Below are 22,442 nucleotides of genomic sequence, written 5' to 3'. Positions count from 1 at the left end.
GTTGTTTGCTGTTGTATAAATGCTCTGGATGTTGCGTATAAAACCTTTAAAATAAAGTCTTGTGTGATTAAATGAAGTGGAAATGATTTCAGTTAATTTCAGAAATTTTCTGTAGACCAGATGGAGCAGAGCAAAATAAGCAGGTCACTTCACTAATTTCCCATCATGAGCAACCGAAATGACTCACCTCTATCAGTCTCTCTTGTGAGAAAAATAAGTTCAAAATTCAATGCGTAAATTCATAAAGATGGATTTCCTTTTCTATGCTGCCACATTATTGGTTTTGTAATATATACTTTGTAAGAAGTTGACACAAACTTAACACAGTGAAAGTCTTCTTCTTTATCCCCCCTCATGTATTTTCCTGTTATCTGTGCTGATGCCGCAGTGGCGTCTGCAGTCTCATTCATTTTGTAAAGCACACAGACTCATCTTGCTCAAATTACTAGTTGTCAGACACGCTTTCCTTACCTTCTCATAGTTGAAAAGTGAGCAGAATTTTAATTAAGCCACTACAGTCATTTCAGAGCAGCTAAGAGGTGCTGTCAGGCCTGACGCCAAGCACAGCAAGACCCTTTTAACTTTTCTAAAATCACTGTCAACACTATTGGCTCTATTATTGCTACCATCATAGTAGCTGCACAAAGTAACAACACATGTGACAGTAACTCAATTACAGAAATGTGCATAATTGTTGCTTATCCAAGTGGTATGACACTACATGATGTAGTATAATTTATGTATTTATAATTTTTTTGTTCAGTTCATAAATATGTAGTTTAAGGAACACTTTCTTGTGAAGAGTAAGATGAGAGAATGGATAACACACTAGATTTGAAGGTAGAGCCAGCAGGCAATCAGCTTAGCTTAGTTTATTTTACCAAAAAAAAAAAAAGACTAGAGACAATGTCAAATAGCTAGCCTGGCTGTGCCCAAAAGGTACACAAAATATACCTACCAGCACCACTAAACTTTTCTATTTAATAGGTATACCTGGTTTGTTCTTCCGGTTCCCTTGTCTAGAAGTCAGTGGGTTTTTTTAATGGGTTTTTTGGTGAGATGCCTAATATATGGTCTGTGACTAACACAAGCTTATGAGACATTAACATTTTGTTCTACAACATAAAATATGTCAACTTTTGTGATCTTTGATGTGTCTTTAAAAAGGGTGATGACCAACAAGTGGCTAAATGACAGTACAGAACATCATAGCATTGAGCCACGACGAACAAGGCTTGTTGTTATTGTGGTGACAATGTGAAGTCATGCAGTTTGTTTATAGTCTTACATTTAAATTCTGGTGACTTCATTTAGGCTTCAAAAATCATAAAAGTGCCATTCATAAGTAAAGTCTATCTTGCTGAACAGTCCATGTAAGTGCCACAATTTATATATATATATATATATATATATATATATATATATATATATATATATATATGTAAATATATATATATGTAATTCATGGCATAAGCCTTTTCTGAAAAGTAAGCAAACATCACAACTCAAGTTTTTAGAAAATTTCCACTTCTAGACACAACCTTATTTGATGGATGGAATCATTCTGGCCGTCCTCTAGTCAGGAACAAGCAGGTACTCCCCATCAAACTTTTTATTTCACATTAAAGTTTTTATATGGATTAAACAATATAAATTTAATAAGTGGATGCTTAAGGTGCTGTTGGTGTATTTTTTAACTTTGGACAGAGCTAGGCTAGCTGTTTTCCCCCATTTCCATTTCCTTGCTAAGCTAAGCTAATCACATGCAGCAAGTGTACAAACAAAAAAGTGTTATAAATTTTCTAACTTTCCGCATTAAAATGTTAAGATGTTGCTTCAAAGTTAATTCTTATCTAGGAGTTTGGCAGGTGTCAAATATTTTTGGCAAACAATCTACTTTTGCAAATTGCAGAGCAAAGAAGTTGGCATCCAGATGCAGGATGAGTTGCTAAAGGTCACCACTGAACTGCAGACGGTGAGCATTTCATATTGTTGTCTTTGCATGTAATAATACAAACTGATGTAATAATGTGTAGTAATTATGTAACATGTGTGCTGATGAAGGCTCTGAAGACATATAACCAGTACCACACAGACTGTCTGATAGCTGAGGGGAAGCTGAAGGAAGCCGAGCGTTTGGAGGAGAGACACACCGGCAAATCAGCTGAGCTCGGGCCCGGCCAATCAGGAGGGCAGAGGCGGAGCTCCGTGAAGAAGATGGAGAGATTAATGGAAAAGGTGAATGTGTATCAGCGGTGTGTTTGTGTGAGACACAGGATGTCTTGAAAATGGGTTTTCCACAGAACAAACCACTTCCTGTTCCTGTTGTTTTGTCTACGTGTAAAAAAAAAATTGTGCATACAGTGTTTTTTATCAATTCACGCATTTTTGTTCTTATCCTTTCTTATGTGATTTGTGTATGCACTCACACAGAGGCATGGCAGAGTGCAGGAGACCCAGCTGAAGTGTACCAAAGCTCGTAATGACTACCTGCTGAATCTAGCAGCAGCCAATGCAGCCATGAACAAGTACTACCTGCAGGATATCAGCACTCTCATCGACGTAAGAAACACGAGAAATGTGTCGTGTGATTGTCTGTGTGTGCTTCTAACGCTGAGAGCGTTCGGTGGTTTGGAGTTACCTTTTTGTGCCACCGTTTACTGTTATTATCTTAAGAAAAGCTGGAATATCATGGGGAGAAAGAATAGTTTTGATTTCTAAAGAACTCCTTGTCAAAAAATAAAAAGTCTCCTTTCTCCCACACCACAATCACAACATTTTTTATTCTTTCTCCCCTTTACTTCCCCTTTTTTTCCTTGCCGTACCATCTCATCATGTTTTGTCTTTTTCTCTGTCCTCCCCGCCATCCTCGTTTTTCCTCCCTCACTGCTGCCTTCCATGTATCTTTTCTCCACCTCCCTCTTGGCAGTGTTGTGACCTGGGTTTCCATCTGTCCATGGAGAGGGTGATGAAGTGCTACCTGGCCAGCAGGTGGCGCATCCAAAAGACAGAGGAGACGGGTCTCAAGCAGTTGGAGGCGGCCGTGACGTCCCTGGACCAGGGGGGAGACAGAGATGCGCTGCTACAGCAGCACGACATGGCCTTCTGCCTTCCATTCAGATTCAGCTACCATCCACACGAGGGAGACCAGGTGAAGAATAAGAATACCTGTGAAGCAATCACAGACTAAGGCATTACTTAGCATCAGTGGGAAAACATTGGAATAAAAGTACCTCTGTTTTCTGTACCAAAGTATCATTATGCAACAATCAGCTCCCGTAACAATCCTGTAACACCCTATTGCTTTATTTTACATTGATTTTTGTAACGCTCACAAATTGCTCCCTGAAATGAAAAATAAAGAAAAAATCCCTTCACTAACGGCAGATTTTGGACAAATCTCACCCTCTACCCCTGCAAGAAAGCAAATGCGCTTCTTTCCAAACAGTGTCTTAGTGGGTTACACTTGATGACGTCTCATAGTGCTGTGTTATATTTTGTTTATGTATTTCAGGTGTGCGAGGTGAGTGCGGAGAGCCAGGTGAGGTACGAGCTGGAGACCAGGTTCCAGCAACTTCAGTCTCGACTCGCTGCCGTTACCTTGGAAACAGAGGAGGTCAGCTAATTATTCTTGATGCCTGTTTCTGTAATGATCTGTCTGTCCCCATCTGTCCGTCACTCACTTACTTACTCATTCAATCAATAGGCAAGTGAATGAGTGAGGGAATGACTAGTGCGACTTTAAAATCCAACTGTTAAACGAAAGAAGACTAGGTCAAAACCAACAATATGGCTAGACTGTGTATAAAACACTAGAGGGCTTTTAATTTGAAACAGGAAGTGGCCTCAGTCACCCACTGCTTCCTCCAAAAACTGTCAGCACATTGATCATGCAATCAAAGTCTTCTAAAATACAAGGGTTAAGCATGAACTTGCTTATCATTTCATGGGATACGTGCAAATGTTTGTGCATTACATTTTGTTGGAAAACATACAAACGGTGCATGAGAACAGCCTGAGTTATGGGTTGTTGCTACTGTGGCAACGCTCGTTCAGACATCTTATTTCCACTTTCTCTCTATGAAGGTGGTCGCACCTATCCCGACATTGTAACACGTAATATTCAGTAACATGATTTTATAAATCTTAAGGCTTTTGTATCATACAGACATGGTTATTCCTCAAACAAGTTGATGAAGCAATACTCTCTTTTCTCTGTCCAATACTGCCATTTCGACCGCGACTGGCTAGTTAGCTAACTAGCTTGTTAACGCCAACATGTTTGAATGCTAATGTTACAGAAGATGAGCCAAACAAAGTTGTCACTCTTCTGATTATAACAATTTGCTTATGCTGTGACAAGTGATGAAATATTATGCTAAATTTGGCTGATTTTGCTACTAGCGAGTTAGCTAGATAAATTGCTATTTACATCATGCTGTCATGCTACAGTGCTTACAGAAAAGTAGGTGCCTGTTACTTTAAAAAGAGCAATGGCCAAAAGAGAAACACCTAACATTTCTTTTTCTTCCTCAGGTCACTAAAACGCTTAAAGCCACACTCGCAGCCCTACTGGACAACATGTGTGAAAGCGACTGTAACCCCTCCCCTGACGTGCCCAGCAGCCTATCACACGAGCCCCCTGGAGGAAACACCGCCCAAAAACTTACCCTTGCCAAGCGTCGAGCCAATCAGCAGGAGACAGAGACCTACTATTTTACAGTGAGTTATTGCAGTTGGCTTAACATGGAGACATTTTACAGTTAGAATATCTTCATAAGAAACATACAAAGCCGATAATTATATTCATTCACAACTTAGTGTCGGCCAATCACTCTGTCTACTGACATAATTTAGTTTTTAAAACTACATATCCTTTAATTCATCATAACTGATCCCTCAGCAACTTTAGTCGTGCTATTAGCATCTTATTATTATTGTATTGGCTTTGGGTCATCCTTTGTAGTGTAAATAACATTTCAGTAGGATTACACCCTGACAAGGATTTATTTCTTGCAGTTTCTCAGTCGCTTTGGCACAACAATCATAATTCTCAAACCACTGTATGAAATTTAAAAAAAATACATAGTTCGTTTATGCATTTCTTATTAGACCCAAACAAAATTGAAATGCTTTTGCACATTTATTTTGTGTTCATCACGCAATGCTGTGAGTGTAACTTGGTGACAAAAATTGATTTTCACTTTTTTTTTTTCATAAAAGCTTAAATATTTCTCTTTTTTTGACATTTTTGCTTTACTGATACTGAGAGGTAAATGAGACAGCTTACTAAAACTAGAGGACCCCCCCCCCCCCAAAAACAAGTATGACATCTGTGACTCCATTCAGTTTTAGTTAAACTTTTTCAGTTGGCTCTAAAGGACATTTGATGTTACTGTTGAATGATTGTATGTACTCATGGTCTTAGTAATGTAAGAAAGTAATGGTCTTTTGAAGGACAAAAAATTTTTGAGAATTCCAGCAGACTATCAAAAACTGTGATTAAGCAGTTGAGGAAAAACTGCAACACAGAATCAATTTTTCCTATTTGTTTGTTTGTTTGTTTTTTTGTTTTAGAAAGTTAAGGAGTTCCTCATCAGCAGTTGTCTGACCTTCAAACTTCAAGCCAAACATGACCTTCTACATGATGCCATACAGAAAGGTACTCTGAGATGTTAAATGATGCGTTGTGCAATTTGCTCAAATGGTGCTGCCGTTTTAATCAGTGAAGGATCAGTTTTTACAAATGATGACAGAGCACTCCACTAATTTAGTTAGCTGAGTTAGCTGAGTGCTAAATCGAAAGTTAGCCGCTTGGCTGGCAAAAGTCTTTTGTGCACTTGCTCTATAGGCCCTACAAAAAAGATCCGTATTATTTTATTCCCGAGAAATTTTTGGGCTTCATGCGCCACTGACCAACTTTCATAGGAGTGACTGGGGCACCACCTTCAAAGATGTATGCAGTTCCCTTAAAGGCCAGTTCAAAGTTTTTGCATCTACTTGAATGCACAGGTGCACTTTGGTCTATGTGACATAAACCCCACATGACCCCAAAGGAGACGTATGTATGCAATCCAATTTCTGTGACTGCGCAGATTTTATGTACGAGACTGCGCATGTTTCAGTCTCATGTTCCAAAACACCGCAGTCAAGCCAACTGCAGTCGCTGTGCTGCGGTGAAGTTACAGACATTCGCTCTGGACCCAGCAGCGTCTTCTTAGATTAAGTTAGACCCAATGTTTGCAGAAGGAGGATGGTAAGCTCATCTCCAAGATTCCCCGTTTACTGCTGGGGGCTGACACAGACCCTAAGTTGTATTATGAAAGGATTCTCGTGGTTCAATGCGAAGAGCCTTTATACATGCTTCAGAACTCTCCGGCGCTGATTTAAGTGACATCACTTGAGGCAAATTTATCAGACTTTGCACAGCTCCCTGTGGAGCTACAAACCATGTTATACCACTTTTTTTTCATATATACAGTAGTACTCCCCAACACCTGTAAACAGACTTTGATGTTTAAAGTAGGTGAAGTTCGGTGCTATTTAATAATCCTGCACATTATTTGTACCAGGACCCCAAACCAAACCTCACTTACTCTATTGCTTGTTTTCTGTCTCTTTCTTCCAGCTGAGCTGTGGACAGTGACCCTTCCAGGTAAACAGTGTATTTACACAGCTAAGAGTAAAGAGAGTATGATTGAGAGACGCATAGAGACACGGAGAGAGCAGAGAGGATGAGGAGAAGAGGGAAAAGATGAACCAAAATTCAACCAAAATTTTCTACAAAGTTAATATTATGTATGTAAAAAGCTAATTTTTTTGAGGGGGAGGAGGGGGGAAGTGTAGCGTAACTGATAATTGCAATTAACAAATATCTTTAGATCCTGAGTATTAATAACCACTTGTAAAATGGCATTATGCATTTTATCATTATATTTCCCAGAATGCAATGTGCTCGGTCAGTGCGTGTTCGGAAGTCCAGACCTGTTTCCCAGTTCTGCCACACACTCTTCACCACAGACATACTCACCTACATACAGGTAACACAAACACACACACACACACACACACACACACACACACACACATACACACACACGCACACAATAACACACAAACATGCAAATGAGAAAAAAAAACATTCCTTTGAAAGACAAACTTGTTTTTACCTCCTTTTATTTGCTCGCTGCACTGCGCTGCACTGCTATTCAACCCTCCAAAGGGAATGATTTAGAAAATCCTGTCACACTGAAGCAGAAGAATTGGTGGGGGCTTCTTGTACATGCACATGCACACACAGACAGTCCACCCCCCCCCCCCTCCCCAGTGTACTCACTGCTGCCTTCGTGTGTATGGTGATGCTTATAGTTTATTGCTGGCTTTCTCTCCTTTCAATCCATTCCCCCTTTTTATCTCTTCTTCTCTTGTGAAAGGGATTAAAATGCACTGGCCTCTTTGTGTTGCCTCCTCTCTCGGCTCCTCTTTTGGGAGTGTGTGTGTGCTTATGTGCGCCTCTTCCCACTGCTGCTAAATCTTTATTCCCCTTACTTCTCACTCTGCCTCTTCTAATCTGTGCTCTTTCTCTGTCTCCTCTCCGCTGTGCTTGGCTTGGTGCAGAAGAAGAAGGAGAATGTCTCGGACACAGGTATCAAACCCCGTCTGTGACTGCTTCTATGCTGCATTGCAAGCCAGCGGGCTTTTTTATGCAGTGACCAGGGCCGTAGATATTATTGAAGACACTGAGGTCTTGGCACAAGGTTGTGGAGGGTAGAGGGGAGTTACATTTGCCAATTAAAGAGTTCTACAAATTGTTTTCCATTTTGGGAAATACGCGTATTTGCTTTTTTGCAGTGAGTTAGATAAGACAATTGATACCACTCTCATATCTGTAAAATAAATAAGCCAATTAGCTGAGCTTCGCACAAAGGCTCGAAGGCAGGAAACAGCTAGCCTGGCACTGTCAAGAGGTAAAAAAAAAAAAAATAATAATTAATTTTATTTAGGAAAAGCGGTTACAGAAAATGACTGACATTATTTATATATAGTATATTTTATTTTCCAGTATTGTATGGATTAACCCTTTGAACACATGGACTGACATCAGTTGCTGTGTCAGAGTTCCCTGCAAAATCCAACTAAACAATGTGCAGACTGGAAGAGCCTGTGTTTTGATTTTCCCCACACAAAGTTTCACAATGAATAGTGTGCTCGCCAGTTCAAAGGAAGCAGGAGACTTGAACTGACCCAAAAAAAAAATTAAAAGGGGACAGGCGAAAACACCAGTCAATCCTGGTCAATCATTCAACTGATTGAGGGAATTGCGGAACTTGGAAGAAACAAAACTGATCATGAATTGACCCTACTACTCAGGTATGAAATTATAGAATATGTATTTTATTCATACATGAAAACGTGCAACACATAGAACTGAGCATGCAGCTCGATGAATAAAATATCAAAATCTCAAATAATCAAAGCGTTTTTGAAATTTTTATTTTGGCGTCTTTGACTCATGACCTCAGTATTTTAAAAAAAATAAATCTTAATTTTTATATTAAGCGAAATCACTTATTCATTAGCTGCTGTAACCTTTTCCTCTGTTTAATCACTGTCTCCCCTGCATATCCCTTTCCTTCTTTTATGGCTGCTATTTCATCATAAATCTCATAACTTAATTATTATTTATACAGCATATTTTTGCTTATTGTGTGCAGCTTTTTTTTTTTCTTTTTTTTTTTTTTTTTGCTTTTTTACATACATATTCCCCAATATTGTGTTACCTACTCTACATTCTTCTGCAAATTGGACAAATCCAGCGATTTAAACTGAACAGAACTGATTTTTCATGTTGAACGTGTCCTTTTCCTTTGCACCTTTATCTGTATCCTCCTTCTGTCTCTAACATGATCCTCTCATCTTTTTTTTTTTTTTTTTCCAGAGCTCTGGGCAGCAGATTCCTGTGGTGGTTGAAAGCTGCATCCGTTTCATAAACCTTCACGGTGAGTCTGGTTTTATGGTATAGCAATGAGCCATGCTGAGAGAGCTTTGATCACTGAGAATAAGAGGGTGAGAGTATTGTGTGTGTCCTTTGTGTCCTTCATTGTGTCCTCCAATCCTGAATGTTCCAGTATGAAAAATGTTCGATGTATGAACATATAATATGTGATTTTGTGTATGTGTGTGTGTGTGTGTGTGTGTGTGTGTGTGTGTGTGTGTGTGTGTGTGTGTCTTAGGACTCCACCATGAAGGAATATTCAGAGAGTTCCTGGGTCACAGCGGGAGGTTAACCAAATCAGAGATGCATTTGAGAGAGGTAAATAAACTTATAAAATTGCTTCACTTATATCTCTGATTAGGGTAAAATATTTTTTGGATTACTATTTTTATCATGTTTAAAGTTCGGTATGTGGCAATCGAGCATAAATATAGCAGCAAACCACTATTTGTTATGTAAAGATTCAGTGGAGTAATGGCGTCCTGAGCAGAGCACGAAGTCCTGCTCGCTCTATGTGTAATATAAAGTTTCTCAGTGATTTGTTGTAGTAAACTGGTCCGGTCACATGTGCATGTTTGTGCATGTATTTATCCAGCTGGGTAGCTAATAAAGAGCTGCAGGGATGATGGGTGTTTTGTATTCCAGTGTGGAAGTTAGCATGGCCCTGTTTTCCTCATCGGAAAGCCAATGGGATTTTTCCATTGGATTTTGGTTTACTGCAGAAAAAGAGCTCTGTGGTAAACAAACGTTTACAATACCTTAAGGTTTTGTTCAGCAAGATAATCTTTACAAATGAAAAAAAGCCAACGTTGTTTTAGCCACTTTTTAGCAACCACCTTTTTAAAAACTCACTGACGTATTTTGTGTCGTAGAAAAAAACATGAAAGTCTCTTAAGCTTCAGTTATCTAATTTGAGGCATCTAACCAAAAATCTAACTTTTGACTACAAGACAAAGGAATAAGAAGTGCTAAAATACTAACTTATTTATGCATTTCAGGACTCATTCATGCAACACTAATGCCACAGCTTTGCACTGAGCTCATACTATGGTTGCTGATATCAGGACGGCGTCATTGTGCATCAATTGTAACATCGACCTTTCCGTTCCCCCCTTGTCAACACCGTTAGTTCTGTCAACATACTTGTTGTTGTTTAGCGCTGTTCATGGAGTTAGCACAGTTAGCCGCCAGCTGCCGGCTCAGCCACCTCCATGTTGACCATGTAGATCTAGTCAGTAAGTAAACAGTGTAAATAATTACTTTTTATTCTTAACTTTAAAACCATATCAACAGAGTTTTGACCATTTAAATCTGTAAACACAACACTTACATGAAATCGTCTCATAAAGTTTATAATGGCAGCGAGTCAGTAAACAGTTGCCCTTCACATTCGGCAGATACAGAGCTATGTTAGCATTCATTTGAAGTCATGCTCATCCCATAGTCACTCTTGACTCTGCTCTCTTGACTCCTGATGGAAATATATGGCTCTTGAACAGCTGAGTGCTTTGATAGCAAGTTGCTAACTTTGTCTATCTGCCTCTTGGTGCTGGACAAGTAGTATACAGTGAGTTTTAAGAGCTTTTTAACAAACAACAATTGCCAGCAAAAAAACAGTTTTTTGGAGATCAGTGATAGGGAACTCAAATACTGAGCTGAAAGATGCTAAAAAGCTCTGCTGAGATTAGGAAAATGGTCATAATAGAAATTAAAGTGTCATTTAATCAATTTATAAAATGAAAATATTGATTATAGCCGCTTTAAAGGAAGGTAAGGAATATTTTATAGATTTAAGACTTATAGACTTCATAGACTTTTTTCCAAAGTGGATGATAACGGCAATAGTGTCTATGGCTAATTACAATAGCCTTATTCAACTTATATGTCACTCACAATAATAAGACTTTTTGAGGAACACAATTCACGTCTTTCAGATTTTTACACTGCATTAATCTATTTTTTTGTTGCTACATTGTTACAGTGTTACAGTGATCACACCTGTTTTCTTATCTCTCCCTGTAGGAGAGGATCCTCTGTCGGACAGTGAGTGTGACCTGGACTCTGTGGCCGGTGTGTTGAAGCTTTACTTCAGGGACCTTGAGCCTCCTCTCTTCCCTTATGACAACTACTCTCAGCTGCTGGAGTGTGTCCGTAAGTCCCTTGTATATACCCTCTATATGTCTGTGTGTGTTTCTGTTTTCAGGTCGTGCAGGTTTTCATGTTTGTTCTTGGTTATTCACTTATTTAGGTATCATATGGTGCCTATTCTGCCTCAATTTTGCCCTTTCACCCCCTCATGTGCAGCAGAGGGAGGGTAAACTGCACATGAATAAACATTCAGTAGTTGCCTTACATGGTGGTTATGACTCCACTGATGCTCCGCACACAGAGTAACTTGTTTCTCCCCCCACAAATACACATGCTGTTGATGCAAGGTAGTGCAACTTCCACTCTCTGCTGGTGTATCTCACTGTCTTGTTTGCTCTCTGTTGTTATCTCTCCCACAGTCTACTTGTTATTCCTCTAGGGCCAATTCTGTTTTTCCAAAACTGAAACTGTGAGTTACAATTTGCACAGCTAATCAAGGTTGTGAACCTGCCTGCAGGTTGTTTATTCCCCATAAATACTTGGATTTCCCATCAGCAGCATAATAAATCAGCCTAGCCACAGCATCTCTGTAGTTAAACTGTTTGTCACAACATTTAAGTCAGAATTTTGAGTGATTCATGCATCTGATATAGTTTCTAACTGCTGCTGCAGGCATGGATAAACTGTAACTGCAAAAAATAAAATGTATTCTAATCTCATCTTACTCCTTTCTGTCATGACCAGAAATCGAGGCGGTGACAGAGAAAGCCGCCCAGATTAAAGCGATCGTCTCCACCTTCCCACGGCCTCTCCTCATCGTGTTGCGCTACCTTTTCGCTTTCCTCAATCAGTAAGATACACCTAACACAGTGTTGGATATCTTTTGTCATATCTGCTACAGTCTTAAAACTTAATAATTTATAGAACCCCTGTGCCAAAAATAACACTTCATTGTGTGCATGCTCCCAGTGTGTCTCAATACAGTGATGAGAACATGATGCAGCCCTACAACCTGGCCGTGTGCTTCGGTCCAAGCCTGCTGAGGGGGTTGGATTCTGATGACGCTGTTGCTCGGCAGCCGCAAGTCAATGATCTTGTCAAAACCATGATCCTCCAACATGACATCATCTACCCCAGCCAATCAGAACTGCCGGGCCCCGTCTACGAGAAGCATATGACTCTGGAGCAGGAGTACTGGTGAGAGATGAAGAATCATTCATATTATTTGTGATATTATCTGAGATTATATGCTGTTAGCTTGAATATGTAATTGTTACACATTTAGGCTGGACAATATTTCTGTTGTATCAATATGGTGATATGAGGGTAAATATGTGAGATTCTGAATATCATAATATAAGTGTTGTCTTTTCCTGGTTTTAAAGGCTGCATAATAGTAAAGCGATGTAATTTGCTGAACTTACTAGACTGTTTTGCCATTCTATTTTTTACTACACATATTCATTTATCTTCATCACTCATGAGTCAGTGAAGTCAACCCTTCAAAATTGTCACAATATCGATATTGAGGTAGTTGATAAAAAAAAAATGAGATGTGGTTTGTCCGTATCACTTAGCCCTATTACAAATATTATTCTGAAAATACAGAGCCCCAAAACTGAAGAAAAAAAAGAATGTGGTAAATTCATCATTAAAATGGAAGCTAAATAAAACATTTTCGTTTTTTTTCTTTTTCACTACTAATAAATGGACACATAAAAATATAAATAGATAAAACTATTAAAATAGATAAAATAAATGAAATAAATTATTATTAATTAAATGTTCTGATTTTATTAAATATGCAATAAATAAATGAATATATCATTAAATTATTATTATTATTATTATTAGCATGACAATGATTTTGATGCATTTGGTCAAATGTGGCTGAATGGTTGAATTAATTGAGCTTGAATATGTGAATAAACTGGCTAACATTATTCATATTTAAAACAAAATATCATCTTGTCTATTTTTGTCCTCATGTAGTAATTGAATGACGGGGTAGCATTGAGATTTGTTGGTCATGTTAGAGTTTAAGACTCAGTCTGAGTCTGGTTCCAAGTACGGCGAGCTGCTTCCCCCCTCAGCCTCTTTTTCATGGCTCATCCTTGAAACAGAATTTCATGCCATGCCAGAGGCATTTCTGTGCAGCTTGCACTTCTTTGTGTGAAAACTGCTTAATGCTATTAAGCTGATTGCTCACTAAAATTGAACACAAGCCTCGAGCCTATCGACAGTGTCCATGGAAACCTCTAACACCCCGAAATCAGCTCTTGGGTAATTTACTCAAACTGTGTTTTCTTCACGAGCATTTATATAATATTCTTTGACATTTGACAGAGCATCAGCTGTGATTCTCTCTCTTGTTTTCTGAGGTTTTCTGAGGTTTTGGGGTCATTTGAGAAATCTCAAAGCTGCATGAAGTATTATGTGAATTTGCGCAAGTAAGTGAGGAATAAAGACAGTCTGTGGTATAACAGTTGGTCTGTGTGCATGACCATCGACTTTCATTTTTCTGTTTGTCCGCAGTGAACCAATCACAGAGGAGGGAGACGGAGAGACTGAGCATCTGCCCAGTGAGGATGGTGAGTACATATAGTACAAGCATACGAGCACACGAGCACACACTCTCACACACACATACACACACACACACACACACACACACACACAGAGCAGAGGCCAGCTTCCATTAGAGACAGCCAATGCATCACTCACATGAATGTTCCACAAACCACATTTACATTTTGAATAAAGATTTTAGATTATGATTCATGTGCACACATGACGACTAAATGTGCACGAGTTGACTGTATCTGTGCATGTGTGTACAGAGTGGGAGGCAGTGGCTATGTTTGACTACACGGCGAGATCTCCAGCAGAGCTGTCCTTCAAACAGGGAGAGCTTCTCATCCTTCACAGCAAGGCCTCCTGTGATTGTGGAGAGGGGAAGTAGGAGGGGTTAAAGGTCTCATCCCTCACAAGTACATCAGCGTGCTGGATGGGTGAGAGACATTTCTACTTCATAACCAATTAGGCAAAAACTGCAGTCATATCCAGAACCGTTGCCAAGATAATCGTCCTTTATGACAGAAGTGGCTGTTGAAATGGATCTTGGATGCATATATCATAGATTGAAATGGTACATTTCATTTAAGTCTTGGCTCCAGTAATTTTCTGTATTTGCCTCTTAGACAAGAGTAGATTTATCTATGTATTTAATTTATTGAGGCTCTGTAACACTGCTACATTAAATGAATGGTTCGACACTCGGCCCTCAGCACACTCTGAGACGGGCCCAGAGCCAGCCCCCAAAAAAGTGTGTGTGTTCGTGTGTGTCTGTGCTGGCCAGGTGCCAACAATGTTAAAAGAAAAATCACGTTGAACACGAGCCAGTTTAAAAAGGTTTTGGAACCACTGGATTAGACACTCACAGAAAAGTACTTCAGCATCAGTTTTATATTCTGTACTTGTGCGTGTGGGCGTTTAAACTGCATATCTAATTTATGTAAACTTAAATCATTCCACAGTTCACCTCAAAATGAAAAATACATATTTTTCCTCTTACCTGTAGTAGTGCTATATATCGATTTTGATTGTTTTGGTGAGTTGTTGTGTGAGTGATATCAGCTGTAGAAATGTCTGCTTTCTGTCCAATATAATAAAACTAGATGGTACTCAAAATGACAAAAAAATAACAGCAATGTCTCTTTCCAGAAATCAGATGCATGCTTTTTTTTCTGCACAGTGATATGATTGGAGGGTGTAGTTCAGAGGGAAAGAAAATAGTTCTGACATGAAACTGCTTACAGCGGGGTCTGTGGATTATGTTGACTAAAACGGGTCATGATTTCTCAAGAGAGACATTGCTGTTGAGTTTTTTAAATGTATTTTTTTGACCACATGCCGAGTGCCATCTAGTTCCATTATGCTGGAGAGAAGGTCAACATCTCTACGGCGGAAATCTCCAACATGCTGCAGCTCACACCAAAACAATTTAGATGTATAATAAGTACTTCAGGTAAGAGGAAAAATATGTGTTTTTGAATTTGAGTTGAAGTGTCTCTTTAACTCTTGCTATAGTACAGTGCAGTAGTTGTGCAGACAAAGTGCAGGTTACACCTTACATCTTACAATATAACACTGCTTAATGCCATGGCCTCATAAATTGCCATAAATTAAAATAAACATCAATACGGGCTCATTGTGTTATTGTAAAGATTTTTTTTATTTTGTCGACCTATTATAGATTTCTGCCTCATCTTCAAATTTTTCAGTTTAAAAACATTTGGTCACATTTAATATCACTTCTGCTCCCTCCTACAGTTATTTTATCGTTCAACCTTTCCCATATTTAAACTCGTACTGGTTGTACTTTCTGTCGTGAAATATATTCTTAATATATCTCCTTCTCTTTATCTCCTCCTTCAGGTCAGAGCGAGGGAAAAGAGAGGATGGAGGAGGAGGAGGAGGAGGAGGAGGAGGCAGCACTGGAAACCTGACAGTAGAAGATCCACAGACGGAGAACACAACTCGGTACAAAAACACACACACACACACACACAAACACACAAAGACATGCACATACACGAACTTGACTGCACACTGCAATATATTAGTGCATTCACACCAACAAGCACAATGGATGTAGACAGCAATTTACACACACAGACAGAAATACTCTTTTCCTTACCCTTTTCACATTATTTCACACAGTTCTACACATGAACACACGCTCACACATATATGCACATTACACAAAGTTACAAAGTTTCTGTGTTTGTGGTGACAGGATGCGGGTGAACAGCGACAGTGCTTCGTTGCCGGGGAGACAGAGAGGAAGTGAGGGGAGCCCCAATCGAAAGCCGCCAACCTCTCCAGCCACACGACACCTGCCAGTGTAAGACCTATACACACCTTAGACATGAAAATACTCTGTGCTTCACTCAGAAACATAAAAATATATATATATATATATATATATATATATATTATATATATATATATATATATATATATATATATATATATATATATATATATATATATATATATATATACACATATATATATATATATATATATATATATATATATATATATATATAGAGAGTATATAGGATATATATCATATATAGAGATAATAGAATACACATTATTTATGTAGAAACACCCAGCATAAAGGGAAATGACAAAGACGCAACACACAACACAACAGAACCATGACCATACTTTCAGTCTTTGTAATCTGACCTAATCTGTAATCTAAACCATGAAACAAGGTTTAGATCTGTTATATCTACAGTATATCTTTCAGTTTTTAGTAGTTTTTATGTTTCGACTTGTTTTGTTTTTTAGGTCTCAGGAGCGAAGACACACTCTGGACACTGTGAGACAAGGCGGCTTCAGACCCACAGACAGACCTCCATTTGGTCAGGCGGACAGACAAGTAGTCGACAAGGTTGGTAGTTTGTACTGGGCTCAGGCTGATAGAGTCACACCTGTCAGGCCCTCGGCTCTTAAGAGACCAAACATTCTGTTGGCTGTCTTACTTGAAATTCAGTAGTCTCAAATCAAATTATTCAATATTTTTGATGCCAGAGGATTCTAGTAACACACCTAGACTCTAAAGCTACATCCTGCAGTGTTTGGTTAAAGATAAGTCACTTATGATACAATAACCCTGCTTTAACCCTTTGAAAACAAATTGGCCTGATTTCATGACCCCAAAAAAATGAGTCAGAAATTAGTTAAAGTTACGAGAAAAATTCCAAAACAATAGGCAAAGAAAAGTTTAAAATATATATATAAATGTATTCTGTAACATAATTTTTAATTTTTTTATATATTTATAATAAATATATATGTAGTTCACTACCTTTTTTCCCAGTTTTTTTTTGTTTTGTTTTTCTCCAAGAATTTTCTCCCCCTTTCTTTCTCTTTTTTTTAGGTAATTTTTCATTTCGCCTTGTACTAATTTCTTGGAATTTGCAGGAAAAGTCTTGCCACATTGCTCACTGCTCTTTGACCATGTTTTCAAAATATTGAAAAATTATTTCGATTCCAGTTTAAAAAGGTTTAAAGGGGAATCTGTCTGATCAGACTTCTTGTTCTGCATGTTTCTTTTTGTCTGTGATTGATTTGTTTAGTGGAAGGTGTTATTACTGCATTTCCATTGTCCTCCGTGTCTGTCTCCTTTACTGTATTCTTCTCCTCCTCTTGCTCCGGTAGGATATGATCAGCCGTCAGATGAACTCGGTGTTCAAGGAGCTTCTGTCTCGCAGCCTGCTGTGCCGCCATCCACCCTCGCTGCCCCTGCTCCCTCCTCCTCCTCCTCTGCCTCTTCTCTTCCTCAAGCTGCCCCTGCTGCCAAAAAAGTAGGATTCGGCATCAGAGGAAGGGCCCTTTTCAGACCAGTGGACTGAGAGAGAGGAGAGGATGAGTGGAATTATTGATTTATTGTTTGATGATTATGCTGATGCATTTGGTGGAGATCTTATTTTTTCGACACATGTATAATATTTGCGTCTCTGCCATCTCATAGTGCCACTAGTCTCGGTGCCGTGTTACTGTACGTCCAGTGTGTCTGTTTTCCAGCTGGTTTTGGTCTTTTTATGTTCTGGTTTATTTTTGTTCTCTGGGCTTTTGTAATTTTTTGGGAGAATCAGGGATGTGACATCACCAGACTGACTTTTTAAAGTGGTTGCCATGATACTTACAACAACAAAATACTTAAGCTGCCCCCTAGTGGCAGGTCTGAGACCAGCCCACCCTCCTTCTTCATTTTAAAAGAGAAAACTGATCCAGGGCCTGAGTGCCTTCACATTTTTTTTATTTGTCACATTTATTTCACCTGAAAACATCTGACAGTTTTCAACTCTGCTTCTTATATTTAATAAAAGTTATGTAATCTAGGAAGGACTTTATGGAACCCTAAGGTGTTCAATATTAAATAAGACATTATGAAATAAAGGAGAATACAAATAAAAATCTGTAAATGAACCAAAAATTTGTGAAATAACGGAGAACATTTTTTAACTCAACTCATTATTTTGAAATGTACTTTCATTATTAATTTTCTAATAACATAATTTAACTGAATATTATTCATTATTATTACTCATGTCAAAATGCCCTTTCAAATTAAAAATGAAATATTTTTGTAGGCCAGTTCTTTGGTCCCACTACAAAAAGCTAACAGGATTTTTCCATAGGATATTGAAACACTGCGGGAAATTAGCTTGGTGGCAAACACATTTTTATGGCACCTACATGTTTTGTTTGGCAAGATGATCTTCACAAATGGACAGCACTTTAAGGATTTTTGTGGCCAAAGTGCAATCCCCAGAAGTGAAAAGCTAACGTTAGGATATGAACAAACTACATCACTGTTGCATGACTTCAACGTTGCCACCACAATGAGGCCGTAAAGCTGTGTTCTGTGTGTTTCAGCGTTACGACCTTCTGTAGTCTCATTTAACCATTTGTTAGCAATCACCTTTTTAAGGCATGTAAAAGTTTCCAAATTTATCACTGGGGTATTTACTGACATATTTAATGTTGTAGAACAAAATGTGAAGATCTCTTAAGCTTGTGTTAAACATAGACCTTATTTCAAGCATCATATAAAAAAATAAATCTTTGATTTTGAGACAAGGGAACCAAGAGTACTAAAATGCTGACTCATTTCCAAGTGTTAAATTTAATTCATGCAGCACTCTGTACCATGTCTTACGATGAAATAACATTTCATAATAATGAATTGCATGTTAATAATTGACTGATCATTATTTCACAAATCATTGTTTTATTTTTATGTGTTACACAATTAATTCACATTCATATATTTATTTAATAATTATTTATTTATTCAATATTGAACATTTTGGGGCCCCGTAGACGCTAGCTGAGAAGATTGTAAGCAGTGGGGTCAATACTTTATATCAGCATGCAGCATTAGCACACAAACACACACATACACAAAGACGGTAACACTTTCCCCTACATATGTGACACATGGCCTGATACGCAGGCCAAAACTCAGGGCTTTTGCAGAGTTAGAGCCGGGCTTACTCAGGTTTGGCTTCAAAGGAATAAGTAAGAGTTTCTCACTCAGGGCATTGGTTGACTTACTATTCAACTGTAAACTGTGCCCTAGCCTCAAGAGCCAAAATGTCCCCCACATCAGAGCGGATTCAGTGACTTCCCTCTGGTTTAAACTGTGAATGCAACGGCGACATTTTGGAGCCACGATCGAAACTCTTGTCTCATTCATCCACACATTGTGGCCCCCCTCTGACTATATCTAGCACCATCCACAGGTCCCATTGTTTTAGGATTTTTTGCGATGAGGTGTACAATTATTTTGAACCCAAAAGCATTTGAAATGTTATTACATATGGCATCTCCCCTCTGTTGTGTTTCAGTATCGGAAACATAGAAGTAGAATCCTTTTTTAAAATAGATTCCGCCTTCTATGATTAAAACACCCTGTTATTCTGGATCACTGTTTGATAATGTCACAAAATTTACTGTGTCCAATTGTATATGTGGTAAAAAGAAACAAAACAGAAGAAGAATTCAATAAAGATGATAAAGTGATGAATGATGAAGGGTTTTTCAGTGTATTTAAACTGCATAAATGACTGTACTCCAGGGGTAAATCTAAGCGGGGCATGTGGGGGCTCGCCCCTAAAGCTTTTTAGCTCCTAAAAGTTTAATGGTAACATAATGCAATATTCAGTCATCATCACTGTGTCCCTAAGCTGTCCAGAGCACCAGAATAGACATTAAATAGTACGCACAGCCCTTTCCCAGACCTGCATGGTCAAATACACTTAGTGAGTCAAGCGCAAAGAGCTGCTGGATTTGGGGTGAGTCAGAGCTTCTCTGTGTAAACTTAAACCAAATCAGAATGTGATAAACTAAACTGGATTAAATAATCAGAGCATGTTCAGTCTCATAATCAGACTTTGAGTTCAATTGCCTGCAAAAACAGATCCAGCATAATTCTTGAAGGGAAAAGTTGGCACTGTCTGTGTGTGGATGCAGAATCAGTATTGATGGTAAATGTGGTTGATTGAAGCAATAAATTTGTCAGATATTGACAGAGACAGCTGAGTTTTCAGCTGCAAAATCTGTTGTTTGTCCTGCCTCCAGTGCTGTCATTTGATGTGGCAGTGACTTAGTTAGAGACAAGGAAGAACTGCAGATAATTTTAGCCTGGATTTTTAGTCTACAACCTAGGGCAATCAGGAATCATGCTCTAGATGCTGATCAAAAACAAAACTTCCCTGTACTCTTTTCTTTTATTGCAAACTCTGCTTTTACGGTTGCAAATCCCAACCCATACCACATTGGCTGTATGATCCTCCCCTGTAATAAGACCCACCAGAGCATAAAGGTTGCATTTTTAAACATGTGATTAATGTGAAATGGTCACAGTTGCTCCAAAACTAAGTGGTTAGATTTAGGCATTTGTAAAAAAAAAAAAGATTATGGTTAAGCTTTTAATTACTTTGTCAGAAATTTAACATAACACAACATATCCATCACATCCTATGTTATGCTACATATGTTACACACTATGTCACACTGCAATACATCGCAAAACAAACCAACACTGACTTTTGATTGCACACGGGGGACAAACACTGGTCTCCTGGGTGAAAGTCCTGTGTTTGTTTGCAGACTTTGTCGCTCTTTATATTACATCACCTAATTTCCACTTTTGCTCCTGTCATAATTGTTACAGCCACTAAAGGTCGCCAGCTAACAATATAATTATAAATATAGATTTTGCTGCTTGTACAACAACATATGTAGTCATATTTTGGAGGAGGACACTCTCCCCAAAATATAAGTGCTATTATAAACAAGGAAACATTTTACAGTATTTTGGCTGACTCTGATATTCCGCCATAGCCTGTGTGTTCGAGTCAGAGTATACGACCAATGAAATGCAGCTGAGAAGACAGGACGAGGCTGCCACTGTACTAACCGTGGATTTATTATTATTTTGCTTCATTTCATTATTAGACTTGATTTGGAACAACCTGTGGCAATTACTGAGTCCTGATTACAGTTAACACCAACAGGCTGCAGATGAGCAGTGGTCGCAGTGTTAAACAATAGTTGTTGCAATACCATGTTTGAATTGGTGAAATCTAAGACAGTGATTCCTAACTTGTGAGTCCGGGCTTAATGTGATTGACTTTAAATGTAAGATATAAAGACTCTTCATTTTCCTAAAAACTCATCAAATTAAACAAATAAGGGAACATCACTCTTTAGCTGATCTACTGGCAACTCAGAGACATGCAATGTAACCTAAAGCCAAGGTGTTGTTACAAGTAAGACATAGCTTTGTTTTAAATTGTCATAAACCAAAAAGGTCAGGACCCTTTAGGGGAATGTTAAGCTTGACGGTTTATTCTTAGGGAATAGGTTTTGGTTGTGGCAACTACAGCTTTAAAACTGTGCTAGGGCCAGAGGACTGATTATTTTAAGAGAAAGAAAATATCAGGAAATATATATACTTAAAACTGGCCTCCTGCTAACATCCAAACACAAACAGTTGTCATAACCAGATTGGTAATGCTTTTGCCATTATCGAAATGTCAAGTACTGTTTATTTTTTGTGACTGTAACTCATCAACAGTGTGGTCCAATAATAGGAAATACAGCTTTTAACCAGTAGCTTATTCCACATCTTGACTGTTATGCAGTAAGTCTGCAAAGCAGCATGCAGTATTGGCACACACACAAAAAGCTGGACTGACCTAAAAAAAATGAAAATGAAGAGAAAAAATGTAGTTATGTCAAGCTTCAAATGCTGACCATGGGCAGAGCAAGTTTCCCTCCTGTTATAATTTACTTGCATATATTTTAATGGGGAATCCCCATCTGCTACCCTTCCATTCCAGTCTGCCAAAGCGTCCTGCCCCCCTCATACACATCTCTAGATCTGTCACTTCTGCATATTTGGACTCATCGCTCTGTAAAATGTAAGTATGCATTCAAAGTCTGAATTTACACTTGTTTGCTGTATTGTTGGTGTGTGTGTGTAATTGTTTCAAATTCTGTGTCACAATGACACCCAAGTGCTGTAACGCGATCTTTAAGACCCATCCGCTCCTCCTCCTAAAATAACCCTTTCCCATAGCCATCCAAACACACACATACGCAGAATAGAGGCACTGTACCACATTAGTACGTCTGCTGCACTAAGTCAAAGACTGTAGGTGTCTTTGCAGTTGTGTGTGTGTGTATCTCTGTATGAGTTCTCATAAGCCAGCTCAGCTCTGAGGGACATTGTGATTAAGCGGTTGATCTGATCTCATTGACATTTTAG

The 22,442-nt window shown here is 38.6% G+C and overlaps 1 pseudogene; it reads left to right on the top strand.

The window, feature by feature from the left end:
* The window catches only part of LOC121946978, a 30,247-nt pseudogene extending 12,117 nt beyond the window's left edge, over positions 1-18,130 (top strand).
* Positions 18,131-22,442: the final 4,312 nt, after the last annotated feature.

This window comes from Plectropomus leopardus, chromosome 8, assembly GCF_008729295.1.
Source record: "Plectropomus leopardus isolate mb chromosome 8, YSFRI_Pleo_2.0, whole genome shotgun sequence".
NCBI lineage: Eukaryota > Metazoa > Chordata > Actinopteri > Perciformes > Serranidae > Plectropomus > Plectropomus leopardus.
The sequence above is the reverse complement of the archived record's forward strand: the minus strand, read 5'-3'. Positions and strand labels throughout refer to the sequence as shown.